This window comes from Vulpes lagopus, chromosome 2, assembly GCF_018345385.1.
Source record: "Vulpes lagopus strain Blue_001 chromosome 2, ASM1834538v1, whole genome shotgun sequence".
Classification (NCBI taxonomy): Eukaryota; Metazoa; Chordata; class Mammalia; order Carnivora; family Canidae; genus Vulpes; species Vulpes lagopus.
Genome location: NC_054825.1, coordinates 82739394 through 82751199, shown reverse-complemented (window position 1 = coordinate 82751199; position 11806 = coordinate 82739394). Strand labels below are relative to the sequence as shown.

The 11806-nt window shown below is 36.9% G+C and overlaps 1 pseudogene; it reads left to right on the top strand.

The window, feature by feature from the left end:
• The first annotated feature begins 6824 nt into the window (after positions 1 to 6824).
• Positions 6825 to 7831, top strand: LOC121477155 (annotated as a pseudogene).
• The last annotated feature ends 3975 nt before the right edge of the window (positions 7832 to 11806 follow it).

The following is an 11806-nucleotide window of genomic DNA, read 5'->3' as shown; positions in this document are numbered from 1 at the left end:
TCTGCATTTTTGTCATGTACAAAGAGAATGGAGGAACATGAAAGATGGTAGGTGCTGGATTTAATATGAATTTGTAATAAAAGGCAGAGTCTTTCTGTTATGTGAACAGGGTAATACGTTGCCTTTTGGCAGTGCAACAAGTTTCTTGGGAAGGAGATATGGAATCCTGGAAAGGGTTACCTCTTCACAAGTGACTGAGTACATTATCACTGGTGTTCACCTAATTAGTGTAGAGAGAGTTGATGGAGACCTAGGATTTTACATGCAATCTTATTCCTTTACTTGCTTAGGAACAGTATTTTTTAGTCAAATGTATTCTTGAATGTGGTGTTCATCCCAACAAGGAAGGAAGAAAGATGAGAAGAAAGTCATCTTGATAGTGTTCTTTGTATATGCCTGATACAGAGCTAAGGCTGTTCATGTGTGTTATTTAATATGCTATGATTCATTGACATGGAATATTTGATAGGAGCTGAAAAACTGAAAGAAATCAATAGCTTGAATTAAGGTAGAATAATTCCAGAAAGGTCAAAAGAATGATTAATAGGAAGAAGGACTTTGTAAAATCTGTTAAAAGTTTAAAAAGTGGTTGCTAAAGCAAAGAAATATTTACTATGGCAGCACTTACCAAATTTAAAAAGATAAAGAGAAATGAGATTGCATTAGAAAAATCAGAAAATTCCTTATTATTGTGGTCATGGTCCTGCGATTTAATTACTTTCCCAGGGAATGTAGAAAATACTTTTATTTTTAGCAATTTAATAGAATACACTTTAGATATGGTATTTACTTATTATTCATGAACAGGCAAGCAATTTGTTATGTTCTGAGTCTAATTTTGTGCTTCTTATAGATAGAACAATAATAGAGAAAAGACTAGACTTTAATTTTCTTGCCATTCATGTATCTATATATGCTTATATTGACACTTGAAGAATATAGCCTTGAAAGTATTTTACGCGTTTAGCATCCACAGACAATGACTGTGAAAGATATGAAAGATACGGCCATCAAAGGGTTTAAATTGATGATGGATGTCACATTCAAGAAACATGCCAAATACACCATAGAAGACAATGATTCTCAGAGGGAAGTTACTTCAAAGTTTTGTTTGATGAAGTCACCAAATAGTCATCTGCTGTACCCCTCCCTGCTCTATGGTGAGGGTACGAGGAAGACATATACTAATGTATGCATGATGCTATGTGTTTCAAAGAACTTTCTTAGAGTTCTTAGAGTTGATTTGCTAATTAAGGTTCCTGAATTCTAGACAAAAGGGAGGTCAGCTCATATCCTATGATTTGAAGCTTAGAAGGATTGAGTATGACTTTCCAAAAATGGGCAGTTGGATGATCATAATATCAAAGTCAGTAAACCATGATCACAAAATTTGCAATTAAATCTTAAAATATGTTGTCACAGAGTTGTCTTTAGCATGAGAATACTATGTGTGTGCCATTTTCATTAAAATGAAATTATTTGTTTCTTTTAGCTTTACTTCCTTTTTTTTAAAGATTTGTTTATTCATTCATGAGAGACACAGAGAGACAGGCAGAGACACAGGCAGAGGTAGAAGCACGCTCCTCATAGGGAGCCCTATTTGGAACTCAATCCTGGATCCTGGGACCACAATCTGAGCTGAAGACAGGAGTCCAACCACTGAGCCACACAGGCGTCCCAGCTTTACTTTCTAAGAAGTAAAGTGACTTAAGGGGTGTCCAGGTGGCTCAGTTGGTTAAGCATCTGACTCCTGATTTCAACTCAGGTCATGATCTCAGAATTGTGAGATAGAGCCCTGCCTGGAACCCACTGTCAGCATTCTACTCTGCACGGAGCCTGCTTGAGATTCTCTCTCCCTTCCCCTCTGACCCACCCCCCTCCTTTCCTGTCTTAAAAGAAAAAAAAAAGTAAAGTGACTTAAATATAAACCTACAAGGTTTTCTTTGGCTTTCCTATGCTTTTTGATGAGTATACTGAAGGTTATTAGAAACTTCCTTTCTATTTTATAGTACAGTTGACTCTTGAACAACTTGGGAGTTAGGGGCACCAACCCCCCACCCCACAAAGTTGAAAATACACTTCTGGTTCCCCCAAACTTAACTACTAGTAGCCTGCAATTGACTGGAAGCCTTACCAGGAACATGAAGAGTTGATTAACACATGTTTTATATGTTATATGTACTGTATTCTCACAACAAAGTAAGCTAGAAGAAAGAAAATGCTCTGAAGAACATCATTAGGAGGAGAGACTACATTTACAATAGAGTAATGATTATTGAAAAACATCCACATATAAGTAAACCCATGCAGTTTGACCTTGTGTTGTTCAAGGGTTGACTACTACATTTTCTCCCAGTATTTTCTTCCATGCTGATGCTTAACTGGTAAACAGGTGGCTAACAAGAATGGTAATTAGCTAAAAAAAGAAAAAAACAAAAAAACCCAAAAAACTTTGGTAAAAGAAAGGGAATGAAATTCCTCACCTTCAGTTTTTTTTCCTCTTCCTTTTTTTCCTATGAGGATGTAGGAGGAGCAGATGAATGTTATATGCATATTAGAAACCCCTATAGTAATTGCTTAAAAAGAATGTAACTTGAGAATTAGTGGTACATACTTTAGAAATTTTTAGGTGAAAATGTTTGATAAATCTATCTTTCAGGAATAAATCTGTCATTTCTATAAACAGTAGTTGGGGGATTAGCTGGCAGAGATCCCAAATGCAGTTTGGTAGCATCCCTATATGGTTGTAAACAGCCATGTTCCTCCTTCTCTATCTTTAATTCCATTGCTAAAATGTGTCCCATAAAATAGTTAGCCTATTACTTCTCCACAGGGGGGATAAGACGCCAGAGCAGGAAGGATAAGTAGGATAGAACTGCCTTGGATTCAACAGTTAAAATTAGTTGGAGAATTAGCATCCAAAAATATCAGTTGGAGGGCCAAAATCCAACTCATAATTCAAAATCAAAAAGAAGAAGGAGGAGAAGCAGAAGAAGCAGAAGAAGAAAAAGAGGAAAGAAATAAAAGAAAAAAGAAAAAGAAAAAACCCCAATCCAATTAAAAAATGGACAGAGGACTTGAATAGATATTTTTATTTTTCTCCAAAGAAGACGTACAGATAGCCAATAGGCACATGAAAAGATGCTCTCAACATAATTAGCCACCATGGAAATATGAATCAAAGCCACAATGAGATACCATCTCACACTTGTCAGAATGGCTATTATCAAAAATATAAGAAATTACAAGTGTTGGAAGGATGTGGAAAAAAGGGAGTCCTTGTGCACTGTTGGTAGGAATGTAAATTGGTGTAGCCACTATAGAAAACATATGGAAATTCCTCAAAAAACTACCATGTGATCCAGTAATTACACTTCTATTTATTCGAAGAAAACAAAAAAAAATCATAAAGATATATGCACTCTTATGTTTACTGCAGCATTAGATTAATGGGCAAAGGAGATGTGGTATATATATTTACATTGAAATATTATTCATTCATAAAAAAATGAATCTTTGCCATTTGCAAACATGGATAGACCTTGATGGTATTATGCTAAGTGAAATAAGTCAGACAGAGAAAGACAAATACCAAATGATTTCATTTATATGTGAAACATAAAAACCAAAACAAATGAACATATGAACAAAATAGAAACAGACTCATAGATACAGAGAACAAACTGGTGGTTATCAGAAGGGACAAGGGTGGGGATGGACAAAATAAGTAAATAGAATTAAGAGGTACATATCCCAGTTAAAAAATAAGTAAGACATGGGGATGTAATGTACAGCATAGGAAATATAGTCAACAGTATTGTAACAACTTTGCATGATGACAGATGATAACTAGACTTGTGTTAGGATCATTTTGTGATGTTTATAAATACCAAATCAGTACTTTGTACACCTGAAATGAATACAATCTTGTGTGTCAATTATTCTTCAATAAAAAAGAATCAGTTGAAGAAAGTTTTAAATTTCAAATCTGCATTCATCATCCTGCAGCTATCTTAATTGTTTTATGTATTTTTTAAAATCATTTTTCTTTTTTTAAATCATTACTTAAATTTAAGAACAAAATGGGAAACTCCTTGACTACTGGCTAAGACCACTGGTTTAGGGGGCAACAATGAAACTAGAAACCCTCTCTCCTCCCATTCTATTCTCTCCTCAACCTTTATTTTCTCTGTTTTAGAGACCCTGAGAATGAAGGTTTCTGAACAACCTCATGCTTTTTCTTCAGCTTTTCTTCTGCTTGGAACCAGCTTTCTCTCTTCTGTTTAAATTTCACTCATCTATTGAGAACCAGATGGAAAGTCTTGCCCCCACCAGATCATTCTTGTCTACTTCAGCCTGAAATTCTCTTGTCCATATTTTGTTTTACATATTTTGCCTAGACCTAGTTGTTTTTTATCTGTGGTGCAGAATCATTTAGGTTTTAAGTGTTGGTGTGTTTTGCCTTATCAGCTGATTTGTAGAATCTCTGCAGCCAGGGACTAGTTCATGCTTTCTTGTTCTTTCACTATGTCTTGTGTGTTGTGGGCACTCAGTAAACAGTTATTGCTCAATGCGTGATGGTGCTCATGGGTGCTGAGGATCTATCACTTGGTCTATTAGTAACTGGTCATGTCTGATATTTGTGAAATCTTTAATGGCCAAAGACTCTCTACAGTATTAAATGTTATGCTTTGTAGTAGATAGTGTTTTTTTCTCCAATGTACTTTAAAAAGGAAAGTTATGCTAATTCATGAGCATGTTGCCTTCCAAAAGAACTTATCAAAATCTACCACCCCAAAAACAAATAATCCTGTCAAGAAACGGGCAGAAGAAATGAATAGACATTTCTCTAAAGAAGACATAAAAATGGCCAGCAGACACATGAAAAAAGGTTCCACATTACTTGTCATCATAGAAATACAAATCAAAACCACAATGAGATACCACTTCATACCAGTGAGAATGGGGAAAATTAACAAGATGGGAAACGACAAATGTTGGAGAGGATGAGGAGAAAGGGGAACCCTCTTGCACTGTTGGTGGGAATGTGAACTGGTACAACCACTCTGGAAAACTGTCTGGAGGTTCCTCAAAGAGTTAAAAATAGACCTGCCCTACGACCCAGCAATTGCACTGCTGGGGATTTAATCCAAAGATACAAATGCAGTGAAATGCTGGGACACCTGCACCCCAATGTTTATAGCAGCAATGTCCACAATAGCCACACTGTGGAAGGAGCCTTGGTGTCCATTGAAAGATGAATGGAAAGATGAAAGATGAAAGAAGCTGTGGTCTACATATACAATGGAGCCATCAGAAAGGACGAATGCCCACCATTTGCTTCGATGTGGATGGAACTGGAGGGTATTATGCTGAGTGAAGTAAGCCAATCAGAGAAGGACAATTGTCATATGGTTCCACTCATACAGAGAATATAAGAAACAGGGCAGAGGATCACAGGGAAAGGGAGAGAAAACTGACTGGGAAGTCCTCAGAGAGGGAGAAAATCCATGAGAGATTCTTAACTATAGGAAACAAACAGGGTTGTTAGAGGGGAGGTGGGTGGGAGAATGGGGTAACTGGGTGACGGGCATTAAGGAGGGCACATGATGTGATGAGCACTGAGCATGTGATGTGATGTGATACACAACTGATAAATTGTTGAACACTACATCTGAAACTAATATACTACATGTTGGCAAATTGAATTTAAATTTAAGAAATATACATGTAAATGGTATCTTGCAAATTTGTATGCAGAATGAAGATACTGGGCCAACAAGGGGAGGGAGTGGAGACAGCCTGTCATCCTAAAGCTCACTTAGTGTCTGCTGCTAGCTCTCTATGTGACCCCTGTACTAAAACATCAGGCTTTCATTTTTGCTCGTTCTGTACTGACCAGAGCTCTGAGAAGTACCACAGAGGTGTGCTTGCCCCTCACACAGAAGCAAGGGTGGCCCACCTTTGGCCTCTACCTGTGTCTGATTCAGGTGCTCTGGTTAGTGAGATGCTAGTCAAAGCTCCACACCTGGCTGAAGACGAATGTCTCCAATCATTATACATCCTTAAGTGATTCCCCCTTTCAAAATAAAAGACACCATGAAAAGAACACAACACATAATGAAACAATTTTCAAGTGAAAATAATTTCCTGGTCCCACAAGGCAGTAGACTTCAATTAAATAAAATCTGATTATTTGTTCCAGACTTATGTGAGAAAGAAGTGACTGTATTTTCTAATACATATTCAGTCTTTCTATGAACATAAGGAACATCAGTTACAATAAATTAGATAATTAATTGGTTGCTTCTCTTCTCCTTCACCTCCCTTCCAGTCTTCTCTTTCTTTTTCTCCTCTCTTCTTTTTAAAAATTTCTGGCCCTGGCATAAGGTAAGAGCTTGCTAAATGTGAGTGATATAATTTGTAACCAGGAAAGTATACAGTAAATAACGACCATTTAAACTCAGGTTAACATTCTATGAACTTGAAAATAAAGTTTAAGGTAAATAAATGAGAAAGATCATAACTAATATTTTAGCATAATTAAATCTCTTCCTTGAGTCTTCTATATTTTTCTATGAAAATTTATATAAAATATAGACTATTTGATGTATTATGTACTGCATTACGTATCTTTTTAAAAAAGATTTTATTTATTTATGCATGAGAGACACAGGCAGAGGGAGAAGCAGGCGGGACTCGATCCCAGGACCCTGGGATCACTCCCTGAGGCAAAGGCAGATGCTCAACTGCTGAGCCACCCAGGTGCCCCCTATATTATATATCTGACAAAGTTTCATGTGTCCTTGCTTTTTCTGAAGGAAATATGGGATTGCTCTTCATATGGAAATGGATCTTGCCCAGGATATCAAAATGGATCTTGGACAACCACTGGGTGTCCAAGCTGCTATGTTTTCATTTATGGCAGGAGCCATATTCATCATGGTGTTTGGCAATCTTGCCATAATCATTTCCATTTCCTACTTCAGGATGCTTCACACACCAACCACCTTCCTCATCCTCTCCATGGTAGTCACTGATTTCCTCCTGGGACTCACCAATCATGCCCTATAGTATTGTCAGATCGGTGGAGACTTGCTGGTATTTCAGGCTTACATTTTGCAAGATTCATTACAGTTTTGACCTGATGCTTGGCATACCATCCATTTTTTATCTTTGCTCTGTGGCCATTGATAGATTTTATGCTATCTGTTACCCTTTATGTTATTCTACAAAAATGACGATTTCCCTCACTAAGCGGTTGCTACTTCTCTGCTGGTCCGTCCCCCAAGCATTTGCTTTCTGGGTGGTCTTCTCAGAGGCCTACGCCGATGGTATAGAAGGCTATGATATCTTGGTGGCTTGTTCCAGTTCCTGCCCAGTGATGTTCAACAAGCTATGGGGAACCACTTTGTTGATGGCAGGTTTCTTCACTCCTGGGTCTGTGATGGTGGGGATTTATGGCAAGATTTTTGCAGTATCAAGAAAACATGCTCATGCAATCAATAACTTGCCAGAAAATCAAAATAATCAAATGAGGAAAGACAAAAAAGTGGCCAAAACTTTAGGAATAGGGATGGGTGTTTTCTTATTATGTTGGTTTCCCTGTTTCTTCACAATTTTATTGGATCCATTTCTGGACTTCTCTACTCCCGTGGTTTTGTTTGATGCTTTGATACGGTTTGGCTATTTCAACTCCACATGTAATCCCTTAATATGTCGTTTCTTCTATCCCTAGTTTTGAAGAGAACTGAAGTACATTTTACCAGGTAAAATTTTCAGCTCACATTTCCATAATACTAATTTGTTTACTCAAAAAGAAACCAAATAGGCTACTGTATGAATGAATTGAAGAAAAAAAACCTAGAATTTAGAAAGTCACTTAAAGTGTGTGTATGTGTGTGTGTGTGTCTGCTTTTGGCTACCATGGCAAGCTTTTCATTTCTAAGACTTGAGGAAAAAATAGGAATTTTCTCTTTGAACTCCAAATCCCTCTTATTCAGAATACATGATACACCCACTACTTTTAGGTATAATAAAAAGGAAGAAAGAAAGATAAAGAGAAGATGAAGAAAAGTCTGGAATGGTGTTAAGAGAACACACAGGACTTTTATGCCAGTTGGAAGGGATCAGGGCACAAGCTGAGCTTAATGACTGCTGCCCCCTCCTACCAGCACCAGCACTTTGTGTGATATTTCTATTCGCTTTTTGTTCCTTGGCACCTGACCAGATATATTTTGAAACATCAACTAATAATCACAGATAAATGAATATAGAAATAATTTAAAAATTGCATAATCTGTCAGAAACCAATCATTGGTTAGCAGAGTTAAAGCTTTACTAGATTTTACTGTGGTGAGATTAAAGTTTTCTTTAAAAAAAAATAAGGGCAGCCACACATTAAAGACCACAGATTTGGGATCCCTGGGTGGCGCAGCGGTTTGGCGCCTGCCTTTGGCCCAGGGCGCGATCCTGGAGACCCGGGATCGAATCCCACGTCGGGCTCCCGGTGCATGGAGCCTGCTTCTCCCTCTGCCTGTGTCTCTGCCTCTCTCTCTCACTGTGTGCCTATCATAAATAAATTTAAAAAATTGTAAAAAAAAAAAAAAAAAAAGACCACAGATTTCACGCATGTATCATCTTAACCACAGCCGCTGGCAGTTTTCTGTTTATTTGCAGGAGACTTCTACTCTGTGTTTCCTTCCTCCCTGAGACTCATCCACATTTTGTGGATTGGTGTTCTGATTTATTTATTTATTTTAAGAGAGAGAACACACGTGCAAGTGGGGGTTAGGGTAGAGGGAGAGAGAGAGAGAGTGCCAGGCAGACTCCATGCTCAGTGTGGAGCCCCACTCATGTCTGGATCTCACAACTCTGAGATCATGACCTGAGCTGAAACCAAGAGTCAGACACCAAAGGACTAAGCCATCTGGGTGCTCCTGTATTCTGATTTTTAATAAATGTAAATATATACCAAAAAGTTGTGTTTTGTTTGTTTGCCTTAATATTTATGCATACATGTTTGAATCATAGAGTGGTAGGAGGAGAAAGCTAAAAAGAAAACTAATATTTATGGTGTGGGGGGCTCTAGGTACTGGAAACTATATATTTGTTAATTCAGTGTCCTTTTAACTGTAAACTAAGATCCATAAATAACTTGTGAAATGAAGTTAGTGGTCTGCAACTGATGGTGTGCTGCTAAGTATTTAACACCTGGCCCTGAAAAGAAAGAAAGAAAAACAAAGAAAGAGAAAGCTTTGATTTGTAGAATTTGACAATTTTTCTTTCTTTCTTCATATATATATATATATATATATATATATATATATATCAAGAAAATTGTCAAATATATATATATGTCAAATATATATATGTATATATATACATACAAATATATAAATATATTGTATATATATTGTGTATATATTTACATTATTCCATGAAACTGATTCATATATATATATATATATATATATATAAATTTAGCTGATTTAGCTAAATACATTTAGCTGGTTTTAAGTTATGATTGTAAGATCACCTGGCTTTCAGAATTCCTGAAAATTTAACCTGTTTTTGTCAGTGGATATGAGTGGTGCCAGTACACCACTGGCTGTAAATGACATTTTTCATGAAAAGCAAAGAACAGAAGAAAATAGATCTCAGAATATGTCACTTATATTAAGGGTAAATATTACCTTACAACATTTTAATTTTAGTTAGTGTGTGTGTTAACTGCATTCCACTAAAATTTTTTTGGTTAATTTCTTTACACTATATCAATGAACAGATTAGCAATTTTTCCTCTTTGTGGAAGTTTACATAACTGCCTGTAAGTCTGCTTTGATCTTACTTAATTGCACAAATCACAAACAGTGACCATTCAGCAATCAGCTGAAATATTAGTTTTGCCCACCTGCCCAAAGATAGCCCTGCCACTTATGGTCTAGACCTTCCATCCTTGCTAGCCTGCCGATAGGTTGGTCCCTCCCTATAGCCTTAACTGGAGGAAAAATGGCAGAGATCCTTTGAGATGGTGAAAGAAATTGCAAGTACAAAATAAATGGAAACAATAATTTTTCAAGAAGAGAGTAATTAAAGCCAGATGCAGTTATGAAAGCTAATATGGTGTGTTGGATGCTATTGAGTCTATTTGGTGATTCTTTTTAATGAAATACTGATGTTTATGCTGTTTGGTGTTTGAACACACACATGCACACAGATGTCCCTATCTTTATTTTTTCTTTTTATTTTAAAAGACCAATTGCTAAAAAAATAAGTAAAATAGATTTTAGTTTTATTGTAAAGTAGAATCTTTTTTTTTTTTTTTAAGATTTTTATTTATTTATTCATGAGAGACACACACAGAGAGGCAGAGACACAGGCAAAGGGAGAAGCAGGCTCCATGCAGGGAGCCCGACGTGGGACTCGATCCCGGGTCTCCAGGATCAGGCCCTGGGCCGAAGGCGGCACCAAACCACTGAGACACCTGGGCTGCCCAAAGTAGAATCATTTTGAATTAATATTTATTAAATTTTCTCCCAATTCTTTGACATATGACTTTAGAAAATAAAACTAAATATCTTGGTGTAAGTTTGTTGACATTTGTTGAAGAGGTTTAGACATTCTTTTCTTTCTTTCCTTTTTTTTTTTTTTTTTTTTTTTTAACAGAAGGATGTTTGTGATGGTGGTTGATGTTTATGCTGGTGCCTACAGATGCGATAAAAATTTGGCAGCCCAGGGATGCCTGGGTGGCTCAGTGGTTGAGCGTCTGCTTTTCGCCCAGGGCGTGATCCCAGGGTGCTGGGATCGAGTCCCTCATTGGGTTCCCTGCATGGAGCCTGCTTCTCCCTCTGCCTGTGTCTCTGCCTCTCTCTGTGTGTCTCTCATAAATAAAGTCTTTAAAAAAACTGTTAGCTCTATGTGCACCATAAAGTTTTTTACAATGCTTCTTTTCTTTTTGTCAGATATCCTATCCATATTTTAAAAACATCAAATAGTCCCTCCGTAAAGTTCTGCTCAGTTAGTCCCCTTCCATTGAAACAGATCATTTTTTCTATAGGTTTTCATGGCACTTTTTGGTTTCAGAATATAGTCATCCTGACTTGTTTGCTAGTGAAGGAAGTAATACATCTTCCTATATACTGTCTGGCTTTCATCATTTCCCAGATTTAGTAAAGTAGTCTCCCTTCCACAACCAGGATTTTTAAGGAATTTGCAAATGAGAAAACTGAGCCCAGACATATTAAATGATCTGTCCTGGATTATACAGACCATTATAAAAACGGAACTAGAACCTGGCTCTTCTTATGCAGTGTTCTTTGTCCACTGAACTGATTTTTTTCAAGATTTGTGACACTTTAATTGGTTTTTCTTACTAAGGATTTTAGTCAAATTGATATAAATCACTAAAGCAAAAATAAATACTTCCCTCTTCCACCAATATCTTATTACATTCAGGAGTCAAGGTCTAAACAGCAATCTTTTCTAAATCAGACAATTGTCCCTCCTTTGGATATCAGCCAATGTTTAATTTAACCTACACATATCTGTGTATTTTTAATATATAGAAGGATACCTTATCTTTGGTACCTTATCCTCCCAGAATGAAGCCAAAATTCCCATGAAACTGATATAAAATTGTCCTTCATTTGGGAAAAAAACAAACAAACAAACTGAGAAGTACTTGGGACATTAAAAATACACAGAATATTTCAATATCCTCCAGGAAAGAGAGAAGGGCAATTACACTGGGGCTCTGCACTTTACTCCTCTGTTGGAGCTCCTGGATCTGAGTTCCCCACTTCAG